This window comes from Meriones unguiculatus, chromosome 11 (genome assembly GCF_030254825.1).
Source record: "Meriones unguiculatus strain TT.TT164.6M chromosome 11, Bangor_MerUng_6.1, whole genome shotgun sequence".
NCBI classification, from domain to species: domain Eukaryota; kingdom Metazoa; phylum Chordata; class Mammalia; order Rodentia; family Muridae; genus Meriones; species Meriones unguiculatus.
This window is the reverse complement of record NC_083359.1, coordinates 110,883,114-110,906,164: the sequence shown is the minus strand read 5'-3', so window position 1 is coordinate 110,906,164 and position 23,051 is coordinate 110,883,114. Positions and strand designations below refer to the sequence as shown.

At 54.9% G+C, this 23,051-nt stretch overlaps 1 protein-coding gene across 4 annotated transcripts in view; it reads left to right on the top strand.

Moving 5' to 3' along the window:
• Hhat (hedgehog acyltransferase) overlaps window positions 1–23,051 on the top strand; it is a 204,030-nt gene that overhangs the window by 116,624 nt on the left and 64,355 nt on the right. The gene's annotated exons all lie outside the window — the stretch shown is intronic.

The window sequence follows — 23,051 nt, the reverse complement described above, 5'->3', positions numbered from 1 at the left end:
GTCCCCACCAAGCTCCTTTCTCACACCTTCTGGCTTAGGCCAGTGCTTCCTCTTAGACTGAACTGTTCTCACCTGATTCCTCAGAAATTCAGCCAGATTCACTGGCCTTCTCCCCATGTCTGCTGAGCACCAGAACACCCGGCACTCGCCCAGGTGGCCGAGGCTTATCAGGGTGTGGACTGGGAGCTGAGGGATGTGATGAAGTGACAGGAGACACAGAAGCAAGGTTTACCAGTGCAGCCCGGGCAAGCCAGGGAGCATTTCAGAGGAGGTGACGAGGGGAGATGCCAGCAGCAGCCCTGATGCCCTGGCTTGTGGATCCGGGAGAATGTATGGCTGGGAAGAAGCACCAGGCACTGAGGTCTAGAGAGGCAGAGATGCATGCAGGTTTGGGAAACAAGGTCCAGCGTGAAGACGTGAAGCCACGTGGCAAGAGGACCTGAGGGAGCATTGAGGGAGCCAGGCTTGGTCTGGCCACGGTGAGGGCTTCTGTCTGGCCTCGCATTCAGGGTTAACCAAGTCTGTTTTCCTATGGACTCTAGATGGGGAACTTTGTGTGGCTCAGATGGAGTGGGTGGGTGCCACACAGATATGCATGAAGCAATCGGTAGTAACCACTATGCGCCAAGCCTCCGTAGGAAGGAGGAAGGGCCAATGCTACAGCCACCCTGACAGTCCAGGCCCCTGGACCTGCCCGTGAGGAGGCCTTGGTGGGTACGGGAGACAGGAGAGGAGAGCCCAGGGGTCGTCTTTGGTCGCACAAAGGGACCTTTCTGCTTGCCGCTGAGGCCACTGTGGGTCCTTCCCCCTGGGCAGACAGCATGGCGGCCTGGAGCCCTGACATGGAGTATACATAACTAAATGTCACAGTTCTCTGTTCTTCACTCTTGCTGCTGACAGAACAACTTGAAGGGGGAAGGGTCATGGTCTAAGAGGATCTAGTCCACCACAGTGGGGACAGCTCGGTGGCTGCCTGGCTTGTAGCTGTGGCAGCTGGTTGCATCCCGCAAGGTGGCAGTTAGGAAGCAATAGCATCATGGTATGCCCCCTAAGGCCCGCTTCTGGAACCCACTTGCCCTACCCAAGCGTGAGGCGGCAGGCCTCAGGTGTGCAGAGTTCAGCAGCTGGGCTTCCAAGCAGCGGTGTCACTCAGCGTCCTGATATGAGACGCTTATCTAGGCTGGGCAGGCCACATGGCAGGGGCTGTTTCTGTGAAACCAAACCTCAGAATGTTCTAGAGAAGATGCTGCGGAGACAGCTGTGGGGTCTGGGCTCTCGCTGCATGCCTGTTGTAGAAGTGTTGGATCTTCCTGGGTCTCCTTTGTCTTCAAAGCATTTCTGTCCTCTGTGCCCATGTGTGCCTTGCTCTTGTATCTAAGTGTACCATAAACTGGCTAGTACTGGGCGTCTACCCGTCCTGGAGGAGATGAGTGGAGCTCACGAGGTTGGTGGGGTGCAGCCAGGGCTGGTCTCTCAGCTCTTCCCTTTACCCAGTGTGTGTGCCGCTGGCTGCATCACTGAGCCATCTGGGCGTTCGCTCTCAGCGGTGAGGAGGAAATGTGAGTGCCAGCTTTAAGACTGGTGCAGCCCAGCTGCTTCTGAGCATGCTGAGCAGACTCTGGTGGGGAAGAGGTTCTAAAGAAAGTGGCAGGGAGGCACTAAGCTGGTAGAGGGCTTGCCACACAAGCCTGGAGCCCTGAGTTTGGATCCCTGAAGATGCCGGGTGTGGCAGAGACGGGCAGAGCCTCCCAGCTCACTGAGCAACCATCTCTGTCCAGCCCAGCCCAGTAAGTACAGTCCGGGCTGGTGAGAGGCCATGTCCTAAAACCAGTATGGCTGGGTCTTAACCCGAGGCTGACCTCTGCTTTCCACCTGTGTGCACACATACATACATATAGACACAACACAAACACACACACACACACACACACACACACACATTATTATAGTTTGACTGACAGTGGCGCCCAGAGACTTGTATATTTGAATACTTGGATCCTGTTTGCTGCAACTATTTGGGAAGGATTGGGAGGCTCGGCCTGTTGGAGTAGGTGTGTCAGTGGGGGCTATCTGTGAGGTATCAAAGGCCCTCGGTGCCAGGTGCCTGTGAATGAGGATGTAGGCTGTCTTCTACTGCCTCAGCACCTGCCTGTCCTCTGTCATGGTCCCTGCACGATGAACACGATCTCTAACCCTCTGGAACCGTGAACCCCCAATCAAATGCCTTTATAAGTGGCCTTGGTCATGGTGTCCAATCACTGCAACAAAGTAGTAGCCAGGGCACAGACCTTTCAAAGATGAGCCAGAGGAGCTCGAAGGTCATAGGTGATAACAGCCCTGTTTGGCAAGCCTTCCTCAGTGCTGCCTTGCGCCCACGTGGCGTGGCGACAGTGAACAAGCCAGCGTCCCCAGCCTGGCCATCACCCCAGAGCAGGCAGGTGATGCCGGAGGAGGCTAAGGGCACACGATGCCGAAGCCACAGCACCCAGACAGGACAGCCAAGCTTCTCGATGCCACCTACCGCTGCCTCGTCCAGCCTGGTTCCTGGTCATGCTGGCATGCACATTGGGGACCCTGACTGTCAGAATTCTGTGCCAATTTGGAGAGGTCTCGTGTAACGATTGGATAGGCTGAACAGCAAGCCTGCGCAGTTGAGGCTAAAAGGAATCTGTCTAATAAATCTCTTCTTAAATTTTTTTTTTTTTTTTTTTTTTTTTGCCAGGAGCTTGGTGAACTGTTGATTATATTAGCAAGGTTCAGACATGTACAGTCCTGGGCACACTGGCTTCCACTGGCCTCCCCCTTGGGGCCAGGGTCAGGTGCTAGTCTTTGAGGACAAGGGGCACCTTCACCTGGTCAGCCTTTGCTGCCGAGCGCCTCCCCATGGCCAGCACAAACCTGAAGCTGGTTCCAGGTGCTCACCTGGCAATCAGGCCAGCCCTCTCCACACGGCCCTCTGAGTAGCTATTGTGACTACATTCATCATTTTGTCCTTTGCTTATAAGCAGTCTTTGGAAGAGTGCTGGGAGCCTTGTCGTCTGTTTTTAAAGCTGTGTTTCTGAGCAATGCCTTGGGGCTGGGCACTGGTTTTGGAGACCAAGCAATGGCAACCTTAAGGAGATTAATGTTGTCCCTTCATTGTTCAAGATAAAACTTTATTATCCCAAAGAGCCACTAAATCAAAGTGCCAGGAATTCTCTTGCTTATAAGAAATTTATTGGAGCAATTCTTTTTTAGTCTCCAGTCACAACCACTTAAAGTTTTAAATGTCACAGCAGCACTAAGAAAAGATTTATTAAGGGAGACAAATGGTTTCACCTGAACCAGCCTCCTCTGGTAGTCAAGGTTCCTTCGAGAAGCCTTGCCTTCGTCAGTAGACACGAAGCGTCACCAAGACAGGCTCATGGGAAGTCCAGCAGTGGTGGCGGTTTTCAAGACAGTTTTGCTCACACTGTGGCCATCTCTGTTGTGCGTGGATTGCTGTTTCCACAGTGAGAAGTGGGGTCTGGCAGGAAAGGTGCCGACCTTCCTGGCAGCCAGCAACAATGGCAGGAGTTGAACTTCCGTCTTTTCTGCTTCCGAATCCATAGTCAGCCATGTGCAAAAGAGCCTGGGGCTGGGGAGAAGCTCCGTTTAACTGCCGCCATGACAACATGCTTTTTTGGGTTCCTAGCGCCCCTGTGAACAGCTGAGTGCAGAAACAGGTACGTGTCCCTGTACACACTGTACAAACATGCTCCTCTGCAGAACTTACATACACACACGGCGGGGGTACACGCCGTCCTGCTCATCCCCTCGGCGTTACTGTCTGGGCAGCTCTGTCCCCGCTCTGCTCCCACAGCATCGCTGATGCTCTGTGTCTGTGGGTAAGCACACTTGTGAATAATGAACTAGGCCAGCTAGATCCCTGGGAAGGCACTGAGGAAGGGCTTGGGGGTCGCGCCTTTGGGCCTCTGGTTTCCACAGAGGCTCTCCAGGTCTTCACCGGCTTCGAGAGCACCAGGGTGGAGCATGCACACCTCCAATGCAGCACTCCACCCGCTCACAGCGAGAGGACTTTGGGCCTCCTCTTGTCTCTTCCTCAGATGTCTTCCTTGCAAACCTCTGCCTAGACCAAGTGCCTGGCAGGCCTGGGGTTGCCTTGGCATGGATTCTGGGCTAGAGATTTGGGCAGCGGGATGAACCTGGGAGAGGGAGAGGCGCATGGTTGAGCACAGGAAAACTGCTGCTGGGCAGTGGCTGGAGGTCTTTGCCTCAGTCTCCGAGACGCCTGTCCAGCTGAGACAGTCACCTTCCCTCCAGGCAGCTGTGGCTGTGGTCGCCTCCAGAGATGGCTCTGCCTTGGCCGAGGCAGCTCTTTGGGACTGGGGTCAGTTTCTGAAGGTGCTTTTAGCCAGCTCTGCACCACAGAAGCCAGCAGAACCATGGGCTTGCCTGATGACACGCTGATGTGCCAACCTGTGTTCTTCTGCTCTACCCTGTCCTCTTTGGGGTCCGATATCTGTCTGCTGTGGCTGTATGTCTCTCTGAACCACGAGGGCAGGAAGCACGCCTCCTTCGTGTGCCATCAGTGTTTATCAAGCATGTCTGGCCTTGGCGTGTGTGTGAGCACTAAATGCAGCCCTCCACGTGACCCTGCACTATCTTGGCTTGTTTCTGAGCATTACCCGGAGGCTTCAGATGGAGGGGCTGGCAAGGGAGAGGAGGCTGGGATTGGTGTCATGGCCTGCAATAACGGGGCCACAGGTGAACTGTTTGTTTGTGGCCTCCATGCCTCCTTGTTCTTCATTAGCAGCTTGGTCCCCTCCTCACACTCTGCTTTAGAGGCTTTGAAAAGTTTGGGACCAAAGAGGCTGTGCAGCTTCCCTGGCGTTAGGAACCCCCAGATGGACAAGTTGACATTTTTCTTCTGTTGAGATGCTTCTGGGATCCCGAGAAGATAAGCACATACAGATACACATACATACACACACACATATATAAACATACACAGATACACACACACACGTGAAGGCAGAAGAGAAAGGCTGCAGAGCTTGAGTTAAATGCAGGCAATCCCGCCCAGCTGTGCCTGTCTACGTGAGCACCCTGGTTCACTGGGTCTGGTGGCTTCGCCGTCTCCCTGAGGCCGCCTCTGTGCTGTGGAGCACTCTGGGGCAGTGCTGTCCAGGAGACAGCGCTGAAGCCTGTCTTTCAGGACTGGCTTACTCACCTGCTGGGAGAACTTCCCAGCCTCCTCCGGGCTTGCCAGGGATCCAACCTCGGAGGCTGGGAGTGAGCTCAGCTGGTCCCAGCCAGCACCCCTCCCACCTCCTGACTCTGGCTTCCTCCTGCTCCTGGGTGGTATTGATGTGTGCTGGAAAATAGACCTGTAATTATTCTCTCCCAGGTAACTAGTCACCATCTCTTCAATCTCCATCTTTATTGCAAATGTTGAGTGGCAGCACGCTCCTTTTTCATTGCCATGCATTGAGGTCCTGCAAGGCCTGTAGTGAGCTAGCGGACAGGGTCAGAGTGCCGAGGCCAGCCAGGGAGGGGGAGCAGAGAAATAATGATGGTGGTGATGAGCCCAGGAGGTTGGTGATTGCAGCTGGCTTCTCCTCAGCTGTCACATCAGTGATCTCTGCAGCACCTGCCCCACAAAGGGCAAGGAGGACTCAAAGCAGCGAACGGTCAATGGCTTTCCTATTTCCAGGATGACTGCAGCTCCTGACCCCAGGAGGGCCGCAGGCTGCTGGGTGCCTGCTGCCTCTGAAGGGGCGCTGTTTGATGTGCCCTTTGGTGAAGCTGTAGCCACCGCCTGAGCACAGGCCGCTGCAAAGTGGCGCTCAGAGCTCGGGGTAGCCTGTGCTGTGAGATACGAGATTGGAAGAGATGTGCTGTTCTCCACCCAGAGACGAGGGTGCCCTCCTGGTGTGTGTGTGTGTGTGTGTGTGTGTGTGTTTGACCTGGAAATGTGTGTGAGGACTCAGGTACTAAGTGTGTATTGGGGGATGCCAGAGTGGGAGTTTTAGCTTATGGATGTTTCATGTCTTTCAAATGTGGTGACAGCATTTCTAAACCAGGAACGTGCTGTCTCCTCAACTTCCCCCATTGGGGATGAGTTTGGGGGCCATGCAGCCTTCCTCAAGCCACCCCATGTGTCACTGGAGACCTGAGCTGAGGACGGTGACTGTAAAGCCTGAAGTCAGGGAAGGCGGTGAGGCCCGACACTGAGCAGAGGCCACGTGCTGTGTTCTGACAGTGGTTGCCCATGCTCCTTGCATCAGGGCCAGCCCGAGCAGCCTTTTGTCACCTTCCTGCCCATGCTGAGGGGCTAGAGAAAGGAAGGGTTTTGGGAGGCAGCTTATCTGTAGATAGAAGCCTTTCACTTCTTCATTCTCCATCCTGCAGTGGGGAGAATTGCTAAGAGGTTAAAGCAGGAGTTCTGTGGTACCCCTTCCTGTCCAAGTAAGTCAGGGTTACCTTACCTCAGACAGTTTTTTGAGGCATTGGGTTTACAAGCACTGAAAGCCAGCGGCAAGATTCCGAGAGAGAGAAAGAGGGTCCAAGCAAGGGCCTTGACCAGGAAGTCCGTCTCAGGCCCCGTGGCAGCTGGCTGCAGCCCACAAGGCACACACGTGTTCTCTGGGGCTGCAGGAGGTGGCCGGGCTGAGCCATCTTGCCGCATCTTTCCTCTGGACCGTCTCTCCCTGCTGAAAAGGGCACTCACAAGACGGGGGATTCTACAAGCAGGAGGTTGTGCACGGGTGTCTTCTGAGAGGGCTGGGAGGAGGGAAGGCGTGAGTGAGCAAGGCGACGTCTGTGCTCCTCCTGGTAAGTACCGGAGAAGGCGACTGAGGGAGGGCTTATCGTGGCCCGGTTGGTGCCGGTGCTTCTGTGCTGCGATGAGGCAGGAGGGGCTGGCAGAGCAAGATGCTAGCCTCGTGGTTGCCGGGAAACAGCCAAAGAGAAAGAGAAGGGCAGGCACGAGCCAACGTCGAGGGTGTACTCCAGTGACCCAATTCTTCCCAACAGACTCTAGAGACTCTCTGCGACCCCCAAAATTAGTACTACCAGCTGAGGGCACACCTGGGCAGTTCCTACCCGGACTCCGGCAGTCCGCCTCTCCCGAGGGCGTGAGATACACCCACCCAAGCAACAGCCCGGACCCTCTGTGCACTTGCTCCTCCACCCCCAGCTGGGCCTCCCCTGCCGGACAGAAGGACATTTTAATGCATTGGTGAGGCTGTAGTTGTGACTAAAACAGGAGTCCTGTGACAGGGGTGGCCACCATCATTGGGAGTCCCAGGATGTGACAGGGCAGTTGGGGACAGCTGAGGAAATTCAGAGAGTGCTTGGTGAAATCACTGTTTGTGAAATGTTCCCTCTGGCAATGCATTTGTTCACTCGGTCCCCAGCGGGTGGCGATGTTCTGGGAGGGGGCAGGACCCTCTGGGGAAGGGCCTCATGGAGGAAGCGGGTCACCGCGTAATGGACCTTGAGCTTTATGCGGTGAGGAAACCCCACAGCCACCGCCATGGGCCTCCCGAGGTGCCGTGCCTTCCTTGCTGTGATGGCTGTGTCGTCTCAGACCGTGGGCCAAAATAAATCCTCCCCCCCCCCAAGTTGCTCCTTATTTGGTGTCTCAGTTTCTTTCCTGTTGCCCGGACAAAATAAAAGCAGCTTGGCAGAGAGAGGGTTTCTTTTTGGTTCACAGGCCCATGGAGGACACAGCCTCTCCTAGACCTTCAGCTCCGCAGGCAGCAAGCAGAGAGCAGCAGGTGTGGGGCCGTGGGACCTCCCTGTCTCCCCACCCCCACCCCTCCCGGCCAGCGTCCTGTCGCAAACTCCACCTCTCAACAGTTCCACGACCTCCCCAAACAGCGCCCCCAAAGCAGAGAGCTCAGATTCTCCCATATAAATCACAGCGTTAGATAGTGGCTTACAGCCACAGGTGAATCGGTCAGCGGCAGAGGAGGAAAGATGTCCAAAAGGGCACCTCGCTATCCCCGCCTTTCCCTGCCTTCCCCCCCCCCCCCCCCGCACTGTGCCACCTCAGCTCTAGACAACAGGTCCAGTCTTCGGAGCCACGAACCTTCTGGGTCAGAACCAGTAAACCAAAGCCAGCAAGCAACCGGAACCTGGCTGATGCAGATGTGTGTGGAAAGGCCTCCCAGCCTCGCTCCAATGCCTGGAGGTGAATGCTGAGCCTGGTGCCTCATTAGTATGCGTGTGTGTGTGGACTCCGACCAAACAAGGCCTGGGAAGGGTTATTTCTGCCAGCAGAGCAGGCCAGCTGAGCCCGATTAGTATTGATTGGAATTTCTTCCTACCAATCAGTTTGCTTATTAATGTGGGTATCTGGAGCCCTTGTTTTTGTGGGGTCAGCCATCATGTTCCTTTCAACCTCCTGCCCTTAGGCCTCTCCCTTTGGAGTGACAGTGATCTGTGAAGAGCCAGCACCACTGTGGTTTGTGGGGGTTTGTTCCTGCCGTTTGTTCCCACTCTTCCTTTTCCTTGTCCCCTGCCCAGTGCTAGGGCAAGATGAGGCATGATGGGCCTGGAGGAGACTTTGCTGGTTTTGGTTTATATATATATGTATATGTGCTGGTGTTTGTAAGTGTGGAGAAGAACGTGCATGTGTGTGGGTGCGTGGGCATGGCGTCTGGAGGGCCATCTCCACACTGTTTCCCAGGCGGCATTCACGTTGCTCTTGGTTTCTTTGTCTGTCACTGGCCTGGAACTCGCCCCGTAAGCCTAGGCACCTGCCTGTGTCCGACGTCTTCAGCCCTGTGCTGATGAGTGCACACCGCACGCTGCCTTTGTCATGTGGTTCTGGGGTTGGACTTGGGTCCATGCCTTAAGTAAGCACCTTGTTGCTGGCCTATCTCTCAGCCCAAGACTCCGCTTTAGATGGTGTCTCCTGCCTGGTCTCCACAGAACAGAGAAGCAAGCAAGCTCGTTCTAGTCTCAGCCCGTTCTCAGATTGCCAGTTCTCCCAGGACAGTAAGTAACTGCATGTGTTGGTGGTCAATGCGAATCCTACCCTATGCTGGCCTCTAGTTGGGTGTTGGTAACCAGCTGGAGACTGATAGGAAAGAAACCCCAGTGCCTTTTACACACACACACACACACACACACACATACACACACACACACACACACACCTGCGTGCGTGCATGCTACGCCCACTCACAGACCAATAAAAGGGTTGTATTGTCCTCAGGCAGAGTGGCGCCGGCACCCTCACTGCCTAAGCTGAGGGCAGGAGTTAGTTGGTGCTGGGTGTGGGCACCAAATGCTTACCTAACATTCTGGCCCGAGTGTCTTGTCCCTTCCGGGACACACATGGAGACTCTGAGGCCCAGGGCAGCTCCTGCCTCCAAGAAGGCAGCACAAGCAGCTCAGCCTCTTGTCTCCCTCGGTTGCTCCATGGTTCATGGAAATTAGGCTTTACCCCTTCATTGACCCACAAATAGGTATGGATTCTTCTAGAAAGTATGATTTGGAAGCTACTCAACACCAAACGTAAGAGACATTAGATTCCACAGGGGCTGTTTAGGTGCCTCCTCCTCTGTGTGAAAGAGAGCGTGGCACTGTGGCCGTCAAAAAAGGTGTCCACCCCTTTACTCGGGTTGGTCTACAGATGCCCTAGCTGAGCCGGGGTGTGGGAAAGGCCTGGTAGATGCAGCACTCGTGGTTGGAAGGTTTCAGCGGCGAGGCTGATGGCGCAGAGGCTGCTTTTCAGAACAGAGTTTATTTTAGGGTAAAAACACCATCTTATTAGCTGGCATGTGGTAAACTGGTGGAGAGGAAGGCAGAAAGGGGGGCGTTATGATTCTAGGAGTGGCTCCCCGAGAGAATGCCTCCATCACCTCAGAGCCTCACTGGATGGCAGATGAGGCCAAGAGGGTCCAATCTACTGCCTTCCCTTTTCTGATTCTGGAAAGTTCTCCAGAACAGACTTGGTCTAGCTCCTGAGCCACACTGACCACAGACCTGGGAGGAGGCTGATGGGGACGGATAACCAGAAATAACCATGTTTCTCTCGTACATTTTCTTTGCTATAGTAGTTCACTGAAATGATGGTCACCACCATCCCTGACAGCCCCTGTGCTGTTTCCAGGCTTCCTGAGGTTTGGGGTGAGCCTCACAGGACCATGAGTGAAGTAATTTCTTCTTTAGCCTGTACCCTTGGCCTTTGCACCATCTCCCAGATCATGGGCCTTTTGCTTGGGCCAGCAGAGGGCCCTTTGTTTTTTCCTCATAAATAACTGTGAGAGCAAAAGTCCAAGAACTTCTGAGAATAAACCCACAATCACAGAAATTGCATTAATGATTACAGTTAATATGCGCTTGTGCTAAAATATTTAAAATGAAATAAACCCATTCATAATTTTAAAATATGCCCATGATAATCAACCATTCTGTAATGTACAAATTTGCATAAAATTTATGCATATTCATCAAATGCATGAGTACGTTTACGTTAAGAGGTTGCCGTGATTAATACCGAGAAGAGTAACCTCGACAGTGGCTAGCATGGCGTGACACAGGTGCCAGCCAGACGCCGGTTTCAGAGACAGATCTGAGTTTCCTTCGTTTCCTTCCCTGAAGGGTGGGAATTTTTGAGCTGTCAGTGGGTCAAACCTGGAATACACTTGCTAAATGCTGACTCTTTGTTCGGTTGTGATTGCCGTTGGCTCACACTACTGCCATTTTTCTCTGCGTTTGTATCAACAGTCTTTTGAATTTGTGGATTATACTGTTATAATAGTGTATTATTATTGTTATTATTGTTATACTGGAGGATCTTACGCTGGGAAAGGTTTGAGTGAACAGGTCAGTGCGCCGTTGCCTGTGCGCTGATCTCCTCTGTGTGTTTAAAGCTCCAGCCTGGCCTCCGCGTGTGCTCTGTCCGTGAGGTGGGCAATGCTCGCTGAGGGCAAGGGGAGCACCCCAGCATCCTCACGCCTCCCTGTGCACAGGGCACTGACACTGCTCAGCCACTCCCTAGTGAGCACTCAGAGTGGATGTGGAGTTACTGACGTAAGGAATGAGTGTGATGGGAGCCAACGGAGCGAGTGTGAGCCTCGGAGCGAGTGTGAGCCCCGGAGCGAGTGTGAGCAGCGTGATCATGAATGACCCCACAGGCTGCAGCAGTGGGGTGCAGACCCCAAGGAGGCCCTCCTCACAGGATTGCAGCTCTCGACCCCCACAGCCAGGCAGGAGCGGTCCAGCAGAGTGCACGGCTGTTTCAGGGTGCCCGTGGGTGAGATGCACATCAGCTGCACAGATCACACGTTTGCTCCGGGGAGGGAAGGCGCTTGGGTGACGTGTCGACTTTCCTCGCCTGTTAGGGAAGGTGGGCCCCAGAAGGAAGAGTGTTCAGTGAGTCTTTTGAACCCCGACAGGAAATCACAGGGGCGAGGAGGGGCACTGCTCATCTGGGGAGGCTTCCAGGGGAACTGGAGGTTGTGCCAGTGTGGGCTGGGAGCTGCTGACGGCTGGAGTGCAGGGGGTGAGAGCCAGGGGAGGCCTCAGCTCCCCTCCGGGGCACCTCACAGAGGCGGCCAGGCAGCGGAGGGAGCTGCTGCTTGCCCCTTGAGTGGTGGCTCTGTGTAGCACAGCCCTCAGCGAAGGTGTGAGGAGGAAGTTTGGCTTCTGTGCCAGTTCCCCCTGAGCGCCTCTTTTATCTCTTTCGTGGTCCTGCATTAATTTCTGCCTGTGCTGAAACTGTCGGCTTTCCTCATGCTCTCGCCTTCTGACTAGCTCAGCAGGTATTTCTCGAGCTGCTGCTGCATATTAACATTTACGTTTCTCCGTTGTACCTGCCAGCAAATATAGATTAACGTGCATAGCATGGACGCTGTTGATGTGCTGGAGAGGCAGAGGACAGAGGCTTGATGATGGCGGGCTTGCTGAGGTGGTGGGGCGAGGCAGAGAATGAGCACCTGTACTGCAGACTGGAGAACGGGGAGGAAGGAGAGCGAGAGGAGCCTCACGGGAATAGAAAGTTGACTCGAACAGGGATGGTGGGCAGAGGAAGGATGCTCTTGAGAGATTAGGGGAATGCAGAGGTTTCTAAAATGGCTTGTGGGCACTCCTGAATGAAGCTGTGTGTATTTATAGAAAAAATGTCAGAGAGGACACACACAGGAGGTAGCTATTTCTGGATGTTTAAAAAGGTTGTCTGCTTTTGAGTATGAGTAGCACTGGAGTGGCAAGGCTTGAGACAGAGATTATCAGAAGAGGAAAATGCAGGGCAGGGTGGATAGAAAGGAGCAGATACAGCCAGGAGAGGGTGGAGACGGCCATTGTCATTGGCTGTGTGGAGGTCCCTGATAACACTGATGAGAGTTGCTGGCGTGGAACAGGGAGGAGCCCGTCAGATGCTGGAGGTTAAGGAGTGAGAGGGAGGGGAAGGCTGGAGACTGGGCCAACGCCCCTGAGGAGGACCCTGAGAGACTTTCGTACTTGAAAAGGAGCCTGGTTGAATCTGGAGGGTGGCAGAGTTGTGTTTATAAAATGGAAGAGACCGGAAGGATGCCATCATGCTAAAGAGAGAACCACTTAAAACAAGCGTGTGAGGGGAGGCACCATGTTGGAAGTCACAGAGTAGACACCTCCCCAAGGAGAGGCACCCGTCGGCCACCAGGCTAATGCAGACAGGAATGCTGAGGAGGAAGACTAGGACACTCATTCGCAAAAAGTGATAGGTTCAAATCTGGTGCCAGCAGAGTGTGCTCTGAAAAGCGTGGTCACCGCAGGCCTTGCCTGTCATTGGCAGGTCATGAGCTGCATGCTGGCATCTTGCCTGAAGTGGTTCCTGTGACTCCAGTGCTCAGCAGGTGTCTGCGGCACAGTAGGAGCACAGAAGACAGTGCGAATGGTGTGGGTGTGCAGTCAGGAGAGGGCTGTGGTGCTCTTGTCACCCGGCCATCACTGTCACCCTGCACACGCTGACAGACCACACCAGTCAGACAGAGTGACTGTAAGACACATTGACGGGGGCGGGGGGGAGCACAGAGCGAGGTGTGGGCCAGTGGGCAGCTTTGGGGCTTGCTCCAGAGTGGGCCTTTGGGAAGAGGTAACACCTTCACTGGGTATTCAGCGGGTGGGCAGGGAGGAGCTGGCTCTCTGTCCCTGTGCTTGGAAGGTGAGACCCAGGCCCAGCCAGCAGAAAGCACCGGAGGCAGGGGCTCTTATTTCCCAGTCCGTCTGTCTTGAGAGTTTCTCAAGCACGAGTCTAAGGTGCAGGCTGGGGCTCCTGGCGCAGCTTAGGCTCCATGTGCTCATGTGTCCTGCTATCCTTTGCGTGTCTCGGGTCTTTGTGCCCACAACGGGGGGTCATTTGTGTCCCCTCAGCTCTGTGGCATCATGAGTCTCTCCAGACGCCCTGTGGTAAGCTAGACACTGATCTAGACTTGCCATGCTGTGCTGCTCATAAACATGATCACAGTTAAAGATGCCAAAGAACCGTGTAAATGGAGTGAAGTGGCTGCCACACACGGTGGGGCTGCCTGTAAGGACGTGTTTCCTCTGTCCTCTCTGGCAGGCAGCACGCTGCCCCGTGGAAACGCCTTCCCTGGCTGTAACAGCTGATAGTGTCCCCGGAAGAATGGAAATTAGTGCAGCCATGACAGAGATCATCATGGAGGTTTCCCCAAAATTAAAAGTAGAGCTATTGTATGATCCAGTGAAGCTGCTACTGGGTATTTGCTTGAAGGGTTCTGTAGGGACACACCCTAGAGATGCCTCAGCAACCCATGCTCATTCTCATGTGAGCTTTAGAGACTTGAACTCAGGCCCCTTTGTTTGCTAGATAAACAGTTGCCCCAAAGAGCCTTCTTTCCACCCCTGAGCACCCTTGTTTATTAAGCCACTATTCACAGTGACCAAGTTAGGAAGCGAGCCTAGATGCCATGCACAACAGAGCTCACTAAAGAAATCGTGGCTTGTGTACTCAGCTTCGAAGAAGAAAGCCCTCCATTGCAGGAACGTCGATGGAACTAGAAATCATGATAAACACAGTCAGCCAGGCTCAGAATTGACTCACACGTTTTCTCATGTGGAATCTGGAATGAATGTCTCTAAGTATGTATGCTTGTAGCTGTATGGGTACGTATGACATTAAGGAGAAAGGAGTATTTGGGAAGAGGAAGGGGATCAAGTGGGAGGAAATGGATGATAAAGGGGTTCATGTGGGATGGTTCTGGTCGCATGTGAAAATGTTTTTGTGGGGCCCGTTATTTACCACAATGAATACACATTAACAGCAAGTACTTAAATCAGTAATCACCATTCAGAGCATATCCTGATGGCATTGCTTGGATACTTGCTTGTGCTGGCTTTCAGTTCCTCTCCAGCCCTAAACTGTCCTGTGACATTGTAAATGGGGTGATCTGTACACACATCACACGTGTGTCCGAGGAGACATGTCCAGCAGCTACACAGCGATTTAGGCTTACTGGACGGTGACAAAGTCCAGGGACTTGCCCTTTAAGTCTTCCTCCATCTTGGTTCTTGGGGAGCCTGTAAGAAAGCCGCTTCGTCTCTGTATCACTCTTAGTTATCTCCTTGAAACCACTGTGATTTTTTCAAGGGAAGTGTCCACTGACACCATCGTAACATTTTGCCAGCTCTTAAGATCCCTTCTTGACAGAATCAGGAAGGAGTGGTCGCCTTTTCCTTGGGGCTGAACTGGGAAGAGAGTCTCCATTTTGTCAGTCATGCTGGGGTTGACACCAGCGCAGGCAAAACAGCCCTTCTCTGCAGCCTCTTTCTTCATCCTCTCTCCTGGCCTACAAGTCCCATGCTGTCTGGGTCTACCCTTCCTCCTGCCCATGCCGCTCTGCCCTCACTAACTCACTAGTCTAGTGTTGAGCTCCAGGCTTTCACGCTGTGTTAATTTGTGTTTTCAAGGTAACTAGCTGATTAGCAAGCCTTGGGACTGTCCCCAGCAAGCACAGGAGGCTGCTGGCCATCTCTGTGTTATTTGTGCTTGGCTCACAGCCAGCTCCACCCGGTCCTCAGCAGACTTTTTATAGGCACATGCCTTTGACAAGCACAGATGTACCATGATTGGCTCAGAGAGCTCTTCGGCCTGACTCTATAGTACCCCCACACAGACTATACAGCCATGGCTCTGATCCTGAAGCAAAGACCCTGTACCCCGAGCCCCACCAAAAATGAGCTATCAACCCTTATCTGCCTGCCGCTCTGGGAGGCCATGACAGAGAGAGGGGGCTGAGCTCATCCTGAGCCGTGGACACAGCTGGTGTGCCCAGAGTGCACCAGAGTGGAGAGTCTCACTTCCATGGAGACTCTGGGCTATGGTCCTCCTAGGGCGAGGCCAGAGACTTCTTCAAGAGTGCTGTTGCACTTGGCACAGTGCAGTGTGGTCCTGAGCCAATGGCCAGAGAGCGGGAGATGCCGGTGTGAACACGGAACCCTCGGATGCTCAGCTGGAGACAGCGGGCGTCCAGGGCAGGTCCAGACGAGGAAGAGCAGAAGCCATGGGGCCTCTTCCTGGGAGCTGAGGTGGAGGGAGCCGCAGGAGGAGGTGGCGTTTGCCTGTGTGAGTTGGGATGTCTGCAGCTTAGGGACCTCGCTTTCCTGGGAGGTGGTGTTTGAGGCAGTGTTCTCAAGTCCAGGGCAGGGTCCCAGAGGTCGTGGTGTGGACAGGACACGGCAGGAAGTTGCTTAACACGATGCTAACCAGATGGCTGCCGCGGTGATGTCACAGAGGACTGTTGTCGAGAAGAGCGGTCGATTACCAACATCCGGCGTGCGCTAGCATGCTGAGTGTCCCAGCTCCCTCAGCCTGGGTGTGCAGTTAGAGTGCATGCTGCATCCCAGCCACCCAGGCACAGTGGTGTGGACAGCCAGCTGTTCTCTGCGTCCTCTGTGTGGACAGTGAGTGACCCCGAAGGAGGCTGCCTGCCTCTTAGCCTGGGGCACGGAGACAGGGTCAGCTTATTGGGCTCAAAATAGTCAGCTCAGGGGCTAGAGAGGTGGCCCTGAGTTCGGTTCTGAGCACGATGTTGGGCTCCTCACAGTTCTTATAATTCCTGCTCCAGGGGTTCCCATGTCCTCCTCTGTCCATCATAGGTGGTATGTGTACACATGCAAGCACACACACACACACACACACACACACACACACACTCAGTCTGGACCATGTAAGGCAAAGATAAAAACCTCTAAGTCCTGCTTACCTCTGACCTGTGTCTCTGCATCATCCTGGCACATTCTGTCACCGTTGATCCTCTCCTTCCTTCTCAGGAAAACTGAGGACTCAAGAGGGCCAACACTGGTGACTCAGTCACTGGATTAGATTCATGGTCATGGGCACAGGCTGGGTGAGCAAGACTCCTCGGCCGTGGGACACAGTTGGAAGGGGTCTTCATTCCCTGACCTCAACAAAGTGGCCATGCCAGGAAGTCCTCCCTTGCCGACAGCTTCCCAGCCTTGGTCCTGGAAGTCAGGAGGATGATGATGGGGAATCGGGAGCCCCACTCCTGCCAGGTGGACCCAACCGCCTCCCGCTTACCCAGACTCAGGGCCTGGCTTCTCGCTCTAGCCTGCGTGGGCCAGCCCAAGTGGCCCGCCATTCTCAGGATCAGCCCTCACCCGGAAACAGGCTTCCTCCTCTCCGCTCTGCTTGAGAGGCCATAAGAGCAATGGAATGCCATCTACACCCGCCTCCATCCCCGGGAAGTGACTGTTGCCAGTGTGCCCCCTGTGCCCACGGGCAGTCCTGTGTCACTGCTGTTGGATTTCTTACACCATTGCTGCATGTATGGTGGCACTTTCGATCTCAGAAGGCTCTACCTTGTGCGACACACATGCTGGCTCCGTAGGCTGGGTATGTCTCATGCCAACTCTTAGAGTGTTAATCTCTCATGCACTCAAGAGTTTATTCAGTTACCGTGGGGCCGTGTGCATGGCTGCCACCACCCAGCCATCGCTCGCTACATCTGAGAAAAGTGTTTCAGGAACACAGGGCGGCATTCTTGCTTTGTTTCTGTAAGTGCTGCCCTGGCACAGGGGTGGGGCGACTGTCACAGATCCATTGTCATGTGTGCCCTGACTAAGCTTTATCGGTTTTCCCTGCTAACACCCGGCTCTCAAAGGCACCGTGTCTGAGAGGAATTGCGGATCAGAATTATGATAAATGAGAGGCAGCAATTCCAGCAAGGCTGGGTGGTCAGAGCCTCGATTTCAGCCCACGTGGGAACAGCCTCATCGTTCCTACTAGCCGCCGCCACACTGGGATTAATTTTTGAAAATCACTGCAGCTCTTGAGGCCTTTATTCTCTCTCCTCTTGAAGACAGTGCTGAGCGGCCTCTTTTGGAGATTGCCACCTGTATGGAATCCGCCTCGGTTTTCCCTCACTGACTTACCATTCTGGCCACTGGACCCTGTCTGTGGTCCCCACAGAAGAGTGTTTTCATGGTGTGTGTGCGTGAGTGCATGCGTGTGTGTGCGTGCACCTGTGTGCATGTGGGGTCAGCAGACAGCCTCTGGCGTCACACCCTCAGCTCTGTCCACCAGGGTGTCTAATGGATGGAGCTTGCCAGCAGGCCCCACACCTCCTTAGCCGTTGAGCCCTGTGGGAATCTGGAACTCAGCTGAGAGCACAGCCGCGCCCGGTGTGGAGACATTGTCGGGAAGTAGTGCCCTTCTGTGCGACTCTCGAGGTCAAAGAGAAGCTGAGAAGGTCAAAAGGCGCTTTCTCAGGAAGTAGTGCCCTTCTGTGCAACTCTCGAGGTCAAAGAGAAGCTGAGAAGGTCAAAAGGCGCTTTCTGGGACAAGTGCAATGGGCTGGCACTAAGATCAGTGGCCGCACACATGCCCCGTCATCGCCTGTCCCGCGTGTTTGTGAGGTGTTCTCTGTGGCGGCCGTGGGGTTGGCAGAGGCAGGCTGTGCCCCCCAGGAGCTGCTCACAGCTGCCCCCCAACTCCCGGCACCCAGCCTCTGACTGACCAGCGTCTTCAGGGTGCCAGCTTGGCCACCGTAGCGGGTGCTCTGAGGGTAATTATTTGGTCTGTCCAGTAGTGAATGTTACACCCCGACCCTGACCCTGGCACTCAGTAGCAGCTAATGGAGGTCCCCAGAGACACTGAACTTTTGGTGGACAGCGCAGCTAGGTTAATTATATGTTTGAGAGCACTGAAGGTGTATAATTAACCTGCTAGCCTACTGTGTACTCAGCTCAAGTGTAACTTGCCTTCAAGAAGCTCCACGACCCACCTTGCTGCCTTAGCTTTCCCACGCAATCGGCTCTCACACACAGGCTAGCACATAGCTTTAGTGTCAAGGTGTGTGCTCTTCCATGCCCTGACTCAGGACAGTTTGTGTGTGTGTGTGTGTGTGTGTGTGTGTGTGTGTGTGCACGCACTCATGCTGTGGTGGTCATTTGCTGGAAGAAGCCAGGAGCTGGGAAGCAGCCGTAGGGATTCCACAGCCGTAGGGATTCCACCCTCCACCTTGCGGGCAGCACAGAGCTAGCCTGTCGTTTGTTCCAGTCTCGGTGTGCTCAGGGTCAGCTACGCGGCCTCTGTCCTTGTAGAGCTCTCGTGAAGATGCTGTGAAGAATCCCTAATTTCACTCCCATGGCATGTCCTCTGTGTTGTTGAGCAAATACAGAGCAAAGGCCCTGGTTAGGGAGAGGCACGGCACACTGACACACCAGCAAAACAGCTTCCATCACACACAGCTGGCAGGGCGGCCAGTAGCAGCGAGCCTCAGGCAGGCACTGGAGAAATGGAGAAACTGGAGCAATGCTGCCTTGTTCTTGGCCAAATCAATTTAGCGTAGCTTAGTCCTGCGGTATTTTGGCGCCCTCGGAGGTTGTCTTAAATGCTTTAATTGATGCTTCATAAAGGAGCAGTATCACACAGGTGATCCCAGCACTGGGGAGGCTGAGGCAGGAGGATGACTGAGTGTGAGGCCTGCTGGGGCTACAGTGTGAGGTCCTGTCTCAAAAAGACTAGTAGGGAGTCATGGAGACTAATCTTCAGATCTAACCTAATGGTGAAGGATGCCGGGAGGACCACTCCCATTGTGACCGTGGTGCCAGAGAACGCCGCAGGCTCAGCTCGGGCCTCTCAGGGACAGCAAGCTTTGCCACTGTCCCGGAAACCTGTCCTAACGATTGTCTACAGTGTGCAGAGAGCAGCTGGCATGGGCACCCGGGCAGGCCGACCTGGCGAATGCTATCTTCCTGTTATATGTAGCGTCCCCGAGGGGCATCATGCGTTTTAGTTCTGTGAGAAGTTTTCGCATGAAGGCAGCACCTGCAGAGATGCCAACCTTCACACGGTGTTCCCAGAAGACAGTGACCACCCAGCGAGGCCGGGCAGGAGCAGGCTCCAGGCCGACAGTGACCACCCAGCGAGGCCGGGCAGGAGCAGGCTCCAGGCCGACAGTGACCACCCAGCGAGGCCGGGCAGGAGCAGGCTCCAGGCCGACAGTGACCACCCAGCGAGGCCGGGCAGGAGCAGGCTCCAGGCCGACAGTGACCACCCAGCGAGGCCGGGCAGGAGCAGGCTCCAGGCCGACAGTGACCACCCAGCGAGGCCGGGCAGGAGCAGGCTCCAGGCCGACAGTGACCACCCAGCAAGGCCGGGCAGGAGCAGGCTCCAGGCCGACAGTGACCACCCAGCGAGGCCGGGCAGGAGCAGGCTCCAGGCCGACAGTGACCACCCAGCGAGGCCGGGCAGGAGCAGGCTCCAGGCCGACAGTGACCACCCAGCGAGGCCGGGCAGGAGCAGGCTCCAGGCCGACAGTGACCACCCAGTGCTGTTGGTAGCAACCAACCGCAGAACCAGCTGTAGCGCACTAAGGAGCCATCCCCTGTTCCTGCTTCCTCCAGAGACGAAGAGTGGAAGTCCTGCCTCCTGCGTGGGCACAAAGCAGCCTGTGTCCTTGCAGGCCTTCAGTGTCTAGTTCCTGGGATGTAAGGACTTGTCAGAGAGGGTTCCGGTCAGCTCCCGTTTCAAGAGCAAAGGAAGAGCTCATGGTTTAAGGTAGCTACGTGTGAGGAAGGGGCGCTGAGACACCCCAGCTTGCACACTGTTTCTCTCGAGTTGAGTCAGTGTCTCCCTAGCGGGAGGCTTCTATTCTGCACTGGTTTTCTGACGCGTGAAACACATTTTTTCTTTAGTGTCTACACAGTTTTAACATGCATACAGGCGTGTGGATACTGTGATGTTTCCGTTAGCCACAGTAATTCTTAGTACTTTGGGAAATGGCCATCCTTTCCGAGCTTACGTGTCACAGTGGCATTGTGGTGGCCTGGGTACCACAATCAGGCCAAGAGTCCAGCCAAATCCGTCCCTGCTGCCTGGTGCACGCTGTTCACTGGCACGCCTCTAGGGGGCGGCAGAGCTCCAAGCAAGGCCTGCGCCCGGTAGGCGTGCTCCGACCAGGGCCAGTCTCCTCGCGCCTCACCTAACTGGTCCACTCCCCACACTCCCGTCGCCCTCCCTATGCACCTGGCACCGTGGCCCGCAGCTTCACGGCCCCTGCTGCTGTGTCACAGCCAGGCACGCCCATGTCACCGCAGATCCTGGGTCTGTGTCTTCCGGTGCTCTGGATGCCCTGAGGGGTCAGCGAGTACTGAGGGCAGAGGATGTGTGCTGTGTGGACAGCTGTGTGTGTGTGTGCACACGTATGTGTCCAGGGTTATCTGTGTGTGTGTGTGTGTGCACTTGTGTGTCCAGGGTTACCTGTGTGTATGTGTGTGTGTGCACTTGTGTGTCCAGGGTTACCTGTGTGTATGTGTGTGTGTGCACTTGTGTGTCCAGGGTTACCTGTGTGTATGTGTGTGTGTGCACATGTGTGTACAGGGTTACCTGTGTGTGTATAGGTGTGTGTGTACATACATGTGTGTACAAGCAGAGGGTGGCTCGGATGCGTGTCCCTTTCCAGGAGCCTGCCTGTTAGTGCAAACACTTTCCAGGGCTCCACGTGGCCCAGCTTTGGCTTTGTCTTCACTGCAGGGACTGAGCCCTTGTGCTCACGCTCAGCCTCCTCAGCCTGTCAGGACACACCCAGTGTAGACACCTGAGCTGTGGGCATGATTGCTGATTTGGTTGCTGAGTGGACTTTTTCTGAGGAGGCTTCCGTGTTCTTTCTGACTTGGAGAGAGTCGGGGGTGCCTGGAACGAGGCTCAGGTGCCAGGGAAACGCTGGCTCCGGTGGTGCTGGTGCGGGCTGCGTGGCCTCCCTCTTCCTTACAGTTTCTTCTCAGCCTCGGTTTTCTCACCCACGAAACGGGATTAGCTATGGTGACTTAGGACCTACCTACACGAGAAAGGCGTGCGAGAGCGGGAGACATCTGGGAAGATGCTGACGGGCGCCAGTGCCGGGCACAGATGCCGTGGGGACTGTGGGGATGGGGAGGAAGGTCTGGGGTGAAGCCGGACCCAGTCGTGAGCATGGTGTGGATGAAGCCACCTCGGAGCAAGTCTAGTGAGTATGAAGCCACTGGAGAGGCGCTGGGACTTCGGGGGACTCCGGCTAACAGCCCTAATGGAGTTCCTCGTGCACATGTCCACACATGGGTGCACACACGTGCCAGTACGTGTACATGTGTGTACACACGTGGAGCCCAGGGGACAGCTGCAGCGTCCTTTCTCGGTGCTGTCCGCGTGTGAGCCAGCCTGCCTGCCTGCCTCCCGGGAGGTACCCGTGTCCCTGGAACTGTGCTTTGGTGGAGAGAGCGTGAACTGGAAATTGAACTCTGGTCCTTGCAGGCCCTTTGCACACTGAGCCACCACCCAGTCTCCGCCCTAAAGCGGCTGAGGAGGCTGGGGGAGGGGCGGGAACAAGGACGTGAGGAGTGACCGCGTGAGGCAGGGAAGGGCCTGCCCTGAACTGACCGAGTGGACGCTTGTACGGCTGGGTGCTGCCGGGCAGACAAGTGTGAGAGCCAGGACCGGTGTGTGTGTGTGTGGGGGGGTGCTTAGAGGAGCTGCTAAAGACACAGGCTCTGCGGAGGAGGATTTGCACGTGTTGAGTGGTAGAGTCCCTGTGTGGGCCCCAGAACTCAGCCTCAGCCGTGGTCCCACTCCAGTTAGCAGGGCCAGAAGTCCAAGCGTCGTGGTGTGCAGGGGCCAGTGAATGACAACAGGGCCAACTGCTCCAAGGGCAGGAAAAGGGTTTATTATAGGGAGAGCAAGGCCAGGGGCAACATGGCCAGCAGATCAGACTAGCTATGGGAGGAGGGAGAGGAGGAGGAGGAGAGAGGAAGACAGGAGGGAGAGGAGAGAGAGGAGGGAGAGGAGAGAGAGGAGAAAAAGGAGGGGCAAGAGGAAGACAGGAGGAAAGAGAGAGGAGGGAGAGGAGGAGAAAGAGGAGAAGCGAGGAGAGAGAGGAAGACCGGAGGGAGGAGAGAGGCCAAGATGGAAAAGACAGCACCAGGAACCAAGAAAGCAGAGGCCTGGGAAGGGGAAGTGAAGCCCAGCACACACACATTGGGGGGGCGGGCTCTGGGTGGGGACGGGGAGGGAAGTGCTGGGAGCAGCCGCAGGTACTGAGCAAGGCTTCTTCTTGGGACAGCAACTGCTCAGGACAGTAACACGGCTGTTGAGAGAGGCCCAGGCAAATGGTCCTGAACGCTTTCCCAGCGAAGAACAGACGTTGCGGAGAGCCTGGGGACATGGTGAACACTTTTCCAGCAGGTGCACAGGTCTGAAGTCTAGCCCGGGAATTTGGGGGGGAAAAGTTTAAGGCGCCAATGACACTGCACAGCGTAGTTGTCTGTTGAATCACCCCTTGGTGTCTCAGTAATATGCTTAATTTTATGCATTGTTTAAATTATTTTAAGTAAAATACGCACATAGTTGTTGTCATTTGTTTTTTGAGCTGATGAATGTTACTGACTCTTCTTCCACGGTAAGCATGTAGTCACGCTCTGGGATGGCAGGTGTAGAGCACACAGCATTTGAAAGAATCAAGTGAAAAGACCCCTGTAAAGCGCTGGAGACACTGTCCTCGGATGAAGGCCACTTGTCCCGTCCTGCAGCCAAGTGGGACAAAGGGGAACTGACCGGT